Genomic DNA, 14,208 nt, shown 5'->3' with positions numbered 1-14,208 from the left:
ACTAGAAACAGAAAGGAACCAGCGCTTGAAGCGCAAATCTTATCAGTTAGTTATCAACGTAATCGAGCCCGGTATCAAATATAAGTGCGAATCGGCAAGTTCCTGTGCCGATAAAAGACCGAATGGCGGCAGTCGCCGATAGCAGAAAACAATACTTGAATGATTCAAGCAGCAACGATCTCGCGGGAATCACCTCAATGCATGGTGGAAAATGTTATAAGTGAAATGAAGCGAACAAATTGGTTGGACTAACGGCAATCTTAGAACAATGGCAGTACAGAAGGTAATGTGATGATCTCACAAGACGTCTTTTCGAGCTACACCCAGAATAGATTCTCAACGCCAGTAGGGTAGTAGCACCAAATTTCAAGGACACATTTCGCGCTACATAGATACTCCACAGTGGTTCAAATCATACCTTAGAGAAACTGAATTGGACGTAGCTAAAACTATCCATATTTGCGAATTGACATGTTCAACAATCTTTATGTGTATAAAAAGCACAATATTTTAGTGATATTCCGATGTTTTTAAAATTGATTATAGTAGGCTATAGAAAAGCTAACTTTTAAACGAAAAAAGATAGCGCATGAGTGTCTTCGAGAACAGGGCCGGCATAAAAGTTTTTTTCCGAGTGAGTTGTCGCAATTAAACGCTTGTATTACAAATTAAAATCACTCGCAATGCGCTTGATCGAATTAAAACGTAATTTCAAATATAAATATATACATATTTGTATTTGGTCATATCGTCATGTTAGATCTCGACCGAGAAGATTGAATTTTTGTTTTACTCTGTTTTATGTTATTGACATCGGAGTCGTTTCTACCCGTACTAACGGAAGTTCAGACATCGCTTGTGTAAGTGAAAATAATAATTTCCCGGATAATACCTGATGGCTATTTGGAAAAACTCTTTGTTAACGGGCTGTATGACGGACGGCTCAGCGAAAATTTGTTTGTTGATTACTTTTACTACAAATGTTCCACAACAAAGTACCGATATTTCCATTGTTTTAAATTTCATTGCATTAATTTTCCCCCGATAAAAACTCCTTTTCGCGGGTAGTGAAGCCCGCATGGTAGTGTTGACTAATGGGAAGGTATATCCAACGACCGACATCCCTCCAGACTCGATGAAGATCGACTTGCATATTTCTCCGATGGCAAAAATAAGGCCGACAAGTCTCCATTTCGGTACATATTATATCCATCTAATACATCCGGCTTCTGGACGATTTTTTCCGGACCAAAGATAAGCCATTTGACAACATTTATATATCGCGTGATCTAACTAAACAACACTCGGCCGGGTACGAAGAAGTATCTTGTCTACATGCCCACCTGGGAAGTAGAGATTGACGGTGTAGTCTCCGACAGTGGTCTTAATTGCAAAGATCTGTTGAAGTATGGGGTTGGCTCTTTCAAGAAACGTTTGCTACAGTCAGTGAAAATTCTGGATTGCATGCAATTGCATTCAGCAAAAATCGTGAAGTGTAAGAAAACAACTTATTTTTCATCAACCTCATTTCGAGTCTTCGCCGGATCTGCTCTTCCAAAATTTGTTCTTTTGCACTGGGCTCGTCTATCTATTCGACTTTTTGTGCTGCTGGACGATCGGAATTTAGACTTTTTAACCACGGCTGGCAGGGCCGTGTCTCTTGTACCAATCGACTCAGTTCTTCGAGATTGGAAAAAGTCTGTATGCATGCATGTGTCAAACAATCTCACCGATTTTGGTCAGAGATGGCTGGATAGATTTGCACTTAGTCTCAAATGAAAGGTACAACCTTCCCATCGGTCCCCATTGATTTTTTGTTGATCCAACTTCCGGTTGCGGAGTTACGGGTTGAAGAGTATGATCACACAGCAAATTCCCGTATAAACTGGTACCACCATGATGTCCAAATGATGCAATACATATTAAAATACGTGCAACATTACTTGGATTTGTGTGTATACATAATTAATTAACCGTCGAAGACGCTTGGACCACATTGGTTACCTATGACGGTTCCAATGCCCCAGGGAACTTGCCAAGTCCCTAAGTTAATTTCACACCTGTTTCTAAGCGAATTCTTTATCGATTTTCACAAACTTCTCAAAGGAAAGATACAACATTCCCATTTGCTTGCTGTTGAACTTATAATTGATCCGACTTCCAGTTCCGAAATTACAGGGTGATGAGTTCGGACACGCAACAAGTCTCAAATGAACGGTGTTGTGCCCCCAAAAACTGTTGTTAAATGTTATTTCGATTCGATTTCCGGTTACGGAGTTACGGGTTGTGGAGCGTGGTCACAGCGAAAAGGCCTATTCAAACTGATACCGCGATGGATGCAAAAAGATTTTTTTTTGCTAAAATAGGAGCCAAACGTCTTGCATTTGCAGTTCTAGGTTATCGACGGCCCATCGAAATCTTGTTCACCTCATTGACCACCATAGACGGTTCTGAAAGTTCCCAGAAACATTTAAAAAATTAAAATTACAAAACTCACGTCAGATTCTCGGAGATGGTTGGGTCGATATTCTCAAACTTCGTCTGAAACGAAAGGTGTATTAATCCTATAGACTGTTATGAAATTTCGTACGGATCCCCCCCCATCTCAAACCAACCTCACACTCGCATTCCCTTCACACACCCATATATATCAAAGTATGTTAGGTTGTTCCCAACGCATCCTCCTCTCCCACTAATTATCCCCCTACCCTTCCCCACCACCACGCATTTCAAAATATTTAAACATGAAGGCAACATTGAACTCACGCAGATTAGCTAATTCAATATTATATTTTTATTTGTTTCAAATGTGTCATCGTCGACATGTTACTCATCAGCTTCGTGGCAGTCGTGCACTCATATATACTTACCAAGAGTAATAAGAGTGTAATAGACATTTCCACAATGTTATATTGAACGTAATCAGCTACTAAATCATAGCTTTGATAAATGAGAAAGGCACAATTGCATCCACCTAGTGGTGGATTAAAACAGGTTTTTTCGGAAATGTTCTCATAACTCTGAAATGAAAGTGTAATTGGCGTATATGAACAAATTATGCGCCCTAGATTTAGAATGTTAAATCTTGCTGAAATTAGAACCACGCTAGCTTTCTGTTTTAAGCGAAAAGAAGGGCCTTTCAAAGTAACACAACTTTCCTAAACATATTAAAAAGCTAAGTTATTTAGTTTTAGCAAAAAGTTAAATTTCTGGAAAATGCTGGACTAACAGCACGCGCAAAATAACGAAAGGAAAATGTTACAATGTAGATAACAATTTTAACAATAGTTTCTTGAAGTACATTGGCGTGCGATCACATAGCGATTCAAACCGATACTCCGATGAAAGCAAAAAAGGTAAAAATTTCGCTAAAATGTCTCTCAAACAACTTAAATTTGCTGTTCTAGGTCACCGACGGCCAACCAAACTTTCGTTGACTACATTGACCACAATAAACGGTTCCGGAAGTGCCCGGGAAAAGCGGCCATCTTTCAAAATTTACGAACTCACATCAGTTTCCCGGAAATGGTTGGGCCGATTTTCACAAACTTAGTCCCAAATGATAGCTATAATATCCCCATAGATGTCTATAAAATTTCGTACGGATCGCTTATATGGGTCCGGAAATATACACTAAACTGTCCGGTCACACTTTAAAATTTCCACACGGAAACGCTCGCAATTGCATAGCAACTAAATCATAAGTTGTATTTCTGAAATCGACTAGTTAAAATTTGGTACAGCTAAACGATTGTTGATTTTTCTAAACTTTCATTTTTGTTTTTGGAATAACAAAACAGTGGCTGAAACAACTAAACCATCTAGTTGAAAATACGATGCTGTCAGTTAGCATAGACATACACCGCCGCCAATCAGCCCATCAAATAAGTTGTATCAACTAATATTCTAGTTGAATTCAAGGTTTGCGGAGTTGAAAATTAATGCCAAGTTAGTTGTTTCAATCGAATGTATTATTAATAATTTTGTTTTTTCAATATTAAAAACGCAGTTTTCTTGATAATAAATTTTCATTATTAAATTAGTAAAATATTCCGGATCGCGGAATTTTCGAAATATGGGTTATTTTTGTTCGAAATACTAAATACCCAATTTTATAAAAATCAATGAAAAAATCGGGGAGAAAGCTTACTACTTTGAACTGAAAGAATAAATTATTTCTACTAACCTTACTAACAGTACCAGTGGTATTGCGCATGAGAAAGTGACGTTTAGGACGAAGGTAGTGTGATGCGTGATGTGACCGAATAGTCGAGTCCAGGGATTCGATGCGACGAAAAGCCGCCGAGAAACCGCTGGACAAGGTGGTCTTGATCTCGCAGTCGAAAGTGCAAACAAATCTGTGATCCACTCGTTTGCCCGGCCGGTATACTCAAACATATCCTGATGTGTCGTAGCGACATTAGACGCTAACAATGTTTTATTTAGTCACAATAGGATAGCATTTAAAAATAAAATATCGTCTGTGCCTAATGTTGCTAGTTCACATCGCTTTTGTCTCGAGGTATCCAATTGGCCAAGCCGCATTACACTACCTTCGCCCTAAACGTTACTTTCACAATGGTTTATGTATACTCTCCCTTTTCAGCCGTAGTCTACTCCGCCTATAATCAAAGAACATAAGACTGCCTCTGGTGTCACCAGTTTTCTTAAAATATTAATGTAGCTAACATGACATGTTTCCCTTATGGCGATTTCGCTTGAACCTGAAACTGGGTCAGGTTCTAACCCCATCCGCTGTCAGTCCATACATTTTGACAGTAGTTGGGGTTAGGAACTGACTCAGTTTCGCCTCAAACAAAAACCACATTAGACTAATCCTCGAAAAGGTTTAAATGCCTTCGCTAAAGACATCGACGTGCTTCAAATCGAGACGATCGTTAGATCGATGATAAAATGGTAATTAATTACTCTCCAATTACCTATCCTATTGTCTATCCAAAACACTGCAATGTTCATTTCTGATTTGCTCTGCATAAGACATACTAGTATTTCGTATTGCAACTGATTACCAAAATTTCGTAGATTTTAGAATCTAAATTATTTCCCGTACTTTAAGCACATGTCTTATATCAGCTTTCAATCCATATGCCACATATCAACTTTATAAGAAAGTTGCTTTCATTCATCATGTCGCGTAGATATTTCAACGGACTAAGAAATCTCCATCGATGGCACCATCAAAAGCCGTAAAACAGGACTCTGTCTAAACGTCGCGCCCATAAGGAAAGTCGCGAACCCTAGAGCTGGAAAACAAATTAGTAATCAGTAATAGAACGATATTTTTTCACTGCAGCATTAAGTGCAACTCTCGACAAACATATGATTACGACCTAAAAGCCAACTGTCAAAATCCACTTTGAATGGAAATTCCAGCCAAATTGTTACTAGTCGAACACAGTTCACAACAGTTTATGAAAGAGAAAACTTTTCTTTTTCATTTACTACCAACATCTGTGATTGGCGTGTAACGGTTTGTCCGGAATTTCCATTCAAAGTGGAATTTGACAGTTGGCTTTTAGGTCGTAATCATATGTTTGTCGAGAACTCACAGTTTAAACGACATGCCCAGAGATGCCAGATTTGCAGACAAGTCTGCAAATTCGCAGACTTTTAATTTAAGCTGCAGATTTTTTCGATGACGCAGATATTTGCAGATTTTCTAGTTTGGTTGCAGATATTTGCAGATTTTTTAGTTTTGTTGCAGATATTTGCAGATTTTTGAATATAAAGGCTTTTGGTTACACTAGCTTTCCTGACATTTTTTGTTCTTTCCAGACTTTTAAAATTATTATTGCAGACATTTGAAAAAAGTACCTGGCATCTCTGGACATGCCTTTTTTCGATGCCGCCGGTTTCAATCGCAAGTCGTCTTTGAGTACACCGAGCAAAAAGCATCTGAGAATTTCATAAGTCTTGGCTTATGAACCAGCCTTCTGACGATGCCATTGAACGCTTTAGAATGTCATAGGCCATATGACCATGATGGCAACTACCGGTGAATTACAAGCCATGCACTGATCAGCATGATCGAAAGTTAATCGTGTGAATAACTTTAGCCGGTGCTGGAAGTAACAATGAAGTAACAATCTCCTAATCGAACAATTTCACCAAGGCATGTCGAACAACCAAAGACTCATTGTTGAAAGATTGCTGCAAGTAAATGAATGTCATTGCATTAATAACGTAAAAAGAGCGATAAATACCTTTCTCTAATACTTTCTGCCTTGGTGTAAACCGAACTGATGCCATTTAGCGAAGTCCGATCAATTGAGTTGTGTTGAAATTAGTGTCAGTGACCGTTTATGATTACAGTTACTATTTTCTCTGAATATAGTAGCTCTAGTTGGGACGGGATCAAATTAGCTACGCGATTGTCTTGTCTTCTCTGAGCTATAACCAGCGATGCCAGATGTGAAGACATTATATATTTTGAAGAAATTTGAAATGTTGTGATGACGCGTTTTTCATTTTAAAGACAAATTTTTCGAATATCTAGCTGATTCCTGGCAGAATAAAAAAACCGATATAATTAATAAACCGATTCTAAATCCTGGTCGTTGAATACAAATGAAGACTTTTTTTATTCAATGTGAGGATATTTGAAAAATATACCTGGTACGTCTATAACGCCCCATATACGTCTTCAACGACCAGGATAAGGAATCAGTTATTGACTATGAGCAAGATTTCTACCAGATTTCCGAAAAAGTCTCGACAAACATATGATTACGGCCTAAAAGACAACTGTCAAAATCCACTTTGAATGGAAATTTCGGACAAACCGTTACACGCCAATCACAGATGTTGGTAGTAAACGGAAGAGAAAAGTTTTCTCTTTCATAAACTGTTGTGAACTGTGTTCGACTAGTAACGGTTTGTCTGGAATTTCCATACAAAATGGATTTTGACGGCTGGCTTTTAGGCCGTAATCACATGTTTGTCGAGAAGTAGTCTATAGATTTGCATACAAAATGTAAAAAGTGTCTTCACAACATTTCTGTCTTTAAAATGAAAACATTTCTTTATATCTGGCATCGCTGCCAAAGAGCTGACACCCAGTTAAGCTCAATCGGAAACGAATTGGAATTCTGGCTGGTTCCAGTTCGTATTCCAGCTCCAGTGACACAACCGTTTATAATAAGAATTATAGACACTCATAGTAATAGACCAGCGAAGGAACTTTTATCGAGCCAAACGAACTGTCAAAATCCGGAGCCAAACGAGCATGACGTCATTCAATGCAAACAAGCAGAACAAGTATTGCGATTTTATTTTAAAAAAATATATTTTGTTATTCACCGTAGGCTTTACTTTTCGTGTTCGTATTAGTATTTCACAAAGTTATTTAGAAAGATATTTATTGTGTTCAATATAACTACACAAAAAGCATTTTACTTATGCTCTTTTTCATCAACTTTGTGTTTCTGAAGAAATTGGATTTTTTTCTTTCTTTTCTCAATTTCTTGTTGCTCAGTATCAAACATATAACTTCTCGTTTGATTCATATATTGAACCTTGAAAAATTATTTTGATAAAAACAGATGATCGAATACAGTCGAGCACGTTCGAGCTTGCACATTTTTGGGTGATGCCAGTGTAACATGCTTGTTTTTCTAGTTGCCAGTTTTGCGGTTTTTACATCCGCGAGTCTATTACTATGAGTGTTTATAATAAGAATCGGTTGTGTCACTGGAGCCGGAATGCGAACTGGAACCAGCCAGAATTCCAGTTTATTTCCGGCTGAACTTTACTGGGCACATTTCAATCAAATGACAGATTGCATCATTGAATTTTTCAATGTTGGTACGAGAGGTATGACCAAAAACCATGTGCTATAATTTTGATGCTATAAATAAGTATAAAATAGTGACACAGGTTTTTCATTAGGGCCTAAGTCGTAATGTTCTCAAATGGATAAAAATCAGTTTCAATATTCTACGATTCTTTTCTAAATGCATCTTTTATGATAAATATAAATTATTTTATGACAATGTTTTTCCTCAAGCATCCATGGTTAAACCTTATAACAATATAACAAAGAATTTGATTCCTATAAGTTTTTGTTGGTAGAAACTAAAATAATGCATACGCCCAATTTGCTTTCCAGTCGTGATTTCGCCCTTCAGAATTTGTCGTTTGCGAAAAGGCTAAACCGTGAACTTGATTTCCAGAAAGGCACAGTAAATTAGGGGTAGGCTGTGGTTGTCAAACGACATATATTTTGTGCGCACCCAACATCTTGCCTCGATCCAGCACTTTGGATCCCGTTTTATGGTTACTTCATCCCAAAAAGAGAATACTGGGTAAGTTGTTTCGCATATCTCGTTTACTAGTCGTTGGCATATTTGTAAAATCTATTGTTTATTGCTTCTTAACCGTGATAATCAGGTCCGGTCCAGCTGATGTTGAGTACGAAATACTTGCTAGACAGTGAACGATTTTGTTTATGTTTTTCATAAAATACGTATGGAGTTATAAAAGAAATAATAATATTGACAGTTTTAGGTTTTTTCCCGATGTTCAGAGATGCCAGGAACTTTTTTCAAATGTCTGCAATAATAGTTTTAAAAGTCTATGATGAACAAAAATGTCAGGAAAGCTAGTGTAATCAAAGGCCTCTACATTCAATAATCTGTAAATATCTGCAACAAAACTAAAAAATCTGCAAATATCTGCAACCAAACTAAAAAATCTGCAAATATCTGCGTCATCGAAGAAATCTGCAGCTTAAATTAAAAATCTGCGAATTTGCAGACTTGTCTGCAAATCTGGCATCTCTGCCGATGTTGGTACACCGAGCAAAATTTACATTGAATTTCCATAAAAATGTCTTATGACTTTCAGACATAAGCATTTTAAATGGATTTTATAAGTCTGTCTTATGATTTGGAGGGGAAATTTTCCAAATCCATCTCTTATTATTTTCATAAGACAGCCTTATGAAATTTATGAAAATGTCCGATTGAACGTCATAGGTGCCCAGTTATGAAAATTGCTGACATTTATAAGCAGAAAACATAGTAGAAATAATGATTTCCATAGAACAGTCTTATGAAATTCATCACAATGTTTGAATGCATGCCATAAGTTTTTTATTTATGGATATTATTGTGCATTTATATAAAAAATAGAACATGGCTGACATTTTTCGAGCATTTTAGTAGACTAAAAATCAACTTTGAGAGGATATTAGATTTTACACCAACCGACATAACCCCACAAAATTAGCCGGATGAACTTCGTTTGACAATTCTCGGTGGTTTGTTTACATGAGAGTTACGTGAGTTTGAGTTTGAATGAACTTATGCAACTGACAAAGTAAACAAGCCACCAAGAATTATTGTCAAACATGAACGTCATTCATCATGAGTTCATTCGTGTGGTCATCTTGTAGAACTCAATTCGGGACAAATGAACCGCCAAGTGTAGATCCCTTCAGAAGATTGAAGAGAAAACTCATTAAATATTAAAATTTGTACATAATTAGCAACGCTTCGTCAATATTTCTTGGGAAACTGGGCTTAGACAACTGGGAAACTGGACTTGACAACTGAATGATAATGATTGTTACTTCTCAAATGATTTTAATTATTAAATACTCGTCAGACACTAATTATATGCACAATTTTTTCCATTTCAAATAATCGGAAATCTTCTGTAAAAATCATAACCATGTAAACTGATTCAATGCTCACAGTAATTTATTAAATAACATAAAAAATAATTACATATTTAAAATTTTGTTGCAATTTAACTAAAAATCTCACTTCTTTTGTTTCAAGCAGCGGTAACCAAAAAGTGCTGGCCTGAAACGATTAGCTCCTGGTTGGCCGTCCAAGCCAGTACTGAATTCATAAGAAACAATTATGAACTTTTCACAAAAGTGACGTTTATGAAAAACAAAATATAATTTTATAGAATCAATAACAGATCTCATATGGGTTTCATGAGAAAAACTTATGAAATTCTTAAACGCATATATTGGAGCGCAGTCATAAGACTGTTTTATGAAATACATTATTTGTACGTCTATGGAGTGCATGAATAAAGATAAATGAATTCATAAGCCTGCCTATGACATTCTAAAGCGTTCAATGGCATCGTCAGAAGGCTGGTTCATAAGCCAAGACTTATGAAATTCTCAGATGCTTTTTGCTCGGTGTACGACAGAAATGACCAGTTGCGATGCTAATCAATTACAACACGATAATATGAATACCTCTAAAAATTAGAGCACTCTAGTTAGAGTGCGGCGCATTTGACCTATCCAAACGAGCAGAAATCTGACGTATTTCCATTGTGAATACGTCAAATTTCATGATCGTTTGGATACGTCATGGCCTCTTGGCCACACTCTAACTAAAGTGCTCTAATTTTTAGAGGTATTCATATTATCGTGTTGTAATTTATAGCATCGCAACTGGTCATTCCTCTCGTACCAACATCGAGAAAAAAAACAAAACTGTCAATATTATTATTTCTTTTATAACTCCATAGGAATTTTTTAAAAAAAAACAAACAAAATCGTTCATAGTTTCGCAAGAATTACAATATTATTGTCTGCTGATGCCGAATTTAAGTATAGTATTATTGACCTGTATTGATAATTTCTATCGTGCCCCGCAAGGTTAAGTGCATCTGGTTATTACAAGCCATCTACATGATACGAGTGGGACATGATAATCGTTTGGGGTATAGGTAATTCATATATTGAGAATACACCTGGTTTATTCAATGAAATTGCCCAGGTTCATCGGAAGGTGTGATCTAATAAGACTAGTGAAGGTTTTGTGACACTGCCCTGGTGTAATGTTTACATGATTGTCCCTATCTTATCTTTGCCAATATGTATATTGTCAATATTAAGATGACCGAACGTCCTGGCTTCGCAGGATATTCCCCGGTCAACTGCAGGTATTGATGTTCTGAAAATTAGTGGAAAATCCATGATATCTGGTTTTTCTCCTCCAAGGGCCGACTGCTTTACCCTCGTTTAACATTTAAGCCAGGCTTTAAAGTACTGGTAAACCAGGCTTAAAAATTAAGCGAGGGTGGATACCATAAGCCATGTTTTTTTCTCTGCTCATGCTCTATTATCTCTGACCCCGGCCAATCATAACATAAGTATGATAACAAAACATAGTAGTAGCTTGCAGCTCAAATAATTAAACATGGACTTCGCGAACACAAATGTGTTCACATTGTTGTGAGCATATATCGATTTAACATGTAGTTATCAATCAAAAATAAGTTGCTACTAATAGGCTTGGTTAGTTTCATTTTTTCTATAGAGGAAGTAATGTTGAGTTTGTATCGAGGAATCTCCTTGCGACTATTGTGGGTTTTAACTAGCCTGTTCTGGCTATACTGCTAATATAATATTGCGGTTTGCTATGGTTGTCTCATAACCTATGGGGTTTACTACTTCCAAGGGCCATTAGGGGGGAAACGGCAGTATAGTGGTTGAACAGACTACAAATTCGTACCTTGATATTCCAGGTTACTCGATCGTTGTCACTCGTTTGCCTGCATGCCCAACGGGTTTCCTTTAATTCAACACAGCTAACGAGACTAAGGTTTGCCTAAAAGTTATCAACTACTATGTTGCTTTCTAGCGTAAATTGTTATTTTGAAATGCACTAAGAATCAGCATATAAATGAATTTTTTTCGACAAAAATTCACTCCAAATATGCAAAAGCTCTGTCGTCTGAAAAGTTGGTAAGGAATCTTATGTTGAAATAGTGAATCTTTGAGAAATAATAGGCCAAATACTTTAGTCGAAATGTCAATCCACAAGAACTTATAATATTTATAGTTTATTGAGAAATGTGAATTACTCACAATGCTACTAAAGTAACTTCTTATCGTATCGTGTAAAGCGCTGTACGGAACATAATAAACACATTACAATTAACTTACCGAAAGCAATGTTTGGTACAATATTTCATCATTGATATTTTTACAAACTGCATACTGTCGTTTCGTTAGATTTCCAGAAAGTTTATGAGCATTCGAGTATCAGTCGCATGATATAAACCATTATCCTTATTTCACGAAAACACATATACTTCACTAAGATTACTAATTCAAAGTTTGGAAACAATCTATGGTTATACAATTGATTTTTTATTCTTAATTTCGAAACCATCATTGCAAACAGAACGGCTTTTTTAACTAAAGACATTGTTGAATTTGATTTCTAGTTTTTGTTTTCCCTTTCGCTGTCTGTATTTTCAGAAAACTGACAGCTTCCAAAAACAACAATTTTTTTCAACAATTAGTGATTCGAAAATAATCAACAAATTTAGTTGAATTAGCAATTTTTAGTTGAAACAGTCAAGTCAAAAATCAAAAACTGCAATATTCGTTTTTTGTGATTGCGGGGTTTTCCGTGCATATAAGCCGAAACTCAAATTTTTTTTCAAAGGGGGGACCCCATGAAATTTCAGAAATCGAATTCATATTTATGATGCCAAACATCTTTAAAATGCATGAAACGTCGAGATTTTATGTTATCTCGATTTTTTTTTTTGTAGAAATCGACTTTTGGGACTTCGATTTCGCACCTTTTTTCAATTCAATATTATTTTCCTTTACAAAATTTTAGAACTCGAAAAATGATTTCTTTTTTTGTATGTAGTTGTGAAGTCATGTATAATAAAATTGTAATGTATACATTTGAAAGCTTTTTATAATTATAAGCACCTAAAAAATTCTCGTGTTTATGAATGAGAAAGGCACAATTGCACCGCTAGGTGGATTAATACAAGTTTTTTGTATTGTGGCTTGAAAGCTTATGCCAAAGAGCTTGATCTCGAGCCCCAATATGATCAACTGCGATCTTTGTGAGCGTTGTGTGTTTTCCGGTACTCGGACGGTTCGGTAGCGGTAGTGTTTTGAATTGGCAGTTAACTTAATTAAACAATTCTAGACCTAACTCCTATCAAACAAAATCAAATACAAATTTATATTTTTTTTTATTCATTAATTTTTAATTATGGGACAGGGTGATATGTTACATTACGTAATTACTCAATGGCTAAAAGACTAATACCAAAATAGAACAAAACACAGTTGTCCCCCTGGTGTACAAGATGCACTGAAAGAATATATTCATAAATCGCTATGTATTAGTTTCGTACAGATAATTTTCATAAAATATACGAATTTTTCGAACATATAATGAATCGTTCGTAGTTCTATTGAAACACTTTTTTTTATTACGAGTTTTTCGTGAAAACCACGAAACGACTTTCGTAGGCTTATTACGAAACAGCTTCGTTCGGCAAACGAATTGTTCGCTGCTATAAGCGAATATCTTTATAATATTTACGAGCACCATTCGTCGAATCGTCAACGTCAACAGAGCTTCAATATGAAGTCATTGTTGCTATACGTCATATAACTGTTGATGATGTCGTGATCATCTCGGTCTGACTATTTAGTAGCCGTATCCGTGTCGGCCGGTTTCAGGGAGATTTTCTAAACCTCTTCCGCTTCTAGTTGATCCATAATCTGGAGCAGTACGGATTCAGTTGAGCCATCGCAAACTGCTCGATGGTTTTGTATAAATAATTTTGAGTTTTTCTCTGCCGGAGCAATGTCAAAAGAATACGAAAACTTCTCTTAGATGAACGAAATGAATTCGGGCGACCAACGAGATTGTTCGTAATATACATAGACGTTTATTAAAATAAACAAAACATTTCGTTTCATTCACGAAAATTAATGTCGTTTTCAGCGACAACATTCGTGCAATGCACACTAAATAAGTAAAATTCACGAAGTTTTCGTTCATCAAGCGACCATTTCTTTATATCACAATAAAATCGATTTTGCCAGATCTATTTTTTTAACTAAACAAATCGGTGTTGTCAATAATGTCGTTATCAACGATAACATTCGTGCCATGTACACTAAATAAGTAAAAGTTACTAAAACTTTTGTTACTAAAACTTTTGTTCATCGAGCGTCCATTTCTTCACACCACAATCTTTCTAGTGCTCAATAATGATGAGCAGGTTGAAATAGAACCGAATTTGCCAGATCGATCTTTTTAATTAATAAAAAATCGGTGCTGTCAAACATTCATCCTAAAACATCGAAATCGTTTGTAATATACATAAACGTTTATTAAAATACACGAAACATTTCGTTTCGTTCACGAAAAATAACGTCGTTATCAA

The 14,208-nt window shown here is 36.1% G+C and overlaps 1 protein-coding gene across 3 annotated transcripts in view; it reads left to right on the top strand.

The window, feature by feature from the left end:
* The window catches only part of LOC131693311 (uncharacterized), a 903,090-nt gene that overhangs the window by 555,083 nt on the left and 333,799 nt on the right, over nucleotides 1-14,208 (top strand). The window lies entirely within an intron of this gene.

The sequence above is a fragment of the Topomyia yanbarensis genome, chromosome 3 (assembly GCF_030247195.1).
Source record: "Topomyia yanbarensis strain Yona2022 chromosome 3, ASM3024719v1, whole genome shotgun sequence".
In the NCBI taxonomy this organism is placed as follows: domain Eukaryota; kingdom Metazoa; phylum Arthropoda; class Insecta; order Diptera; family Culicidae; genus Topomyia; species Topomyia yanbarensis.
Note: the sequence above shows the minus strand (reverse complement) of the source record. Positions and strands in the feature narration are given on the sequence as shown.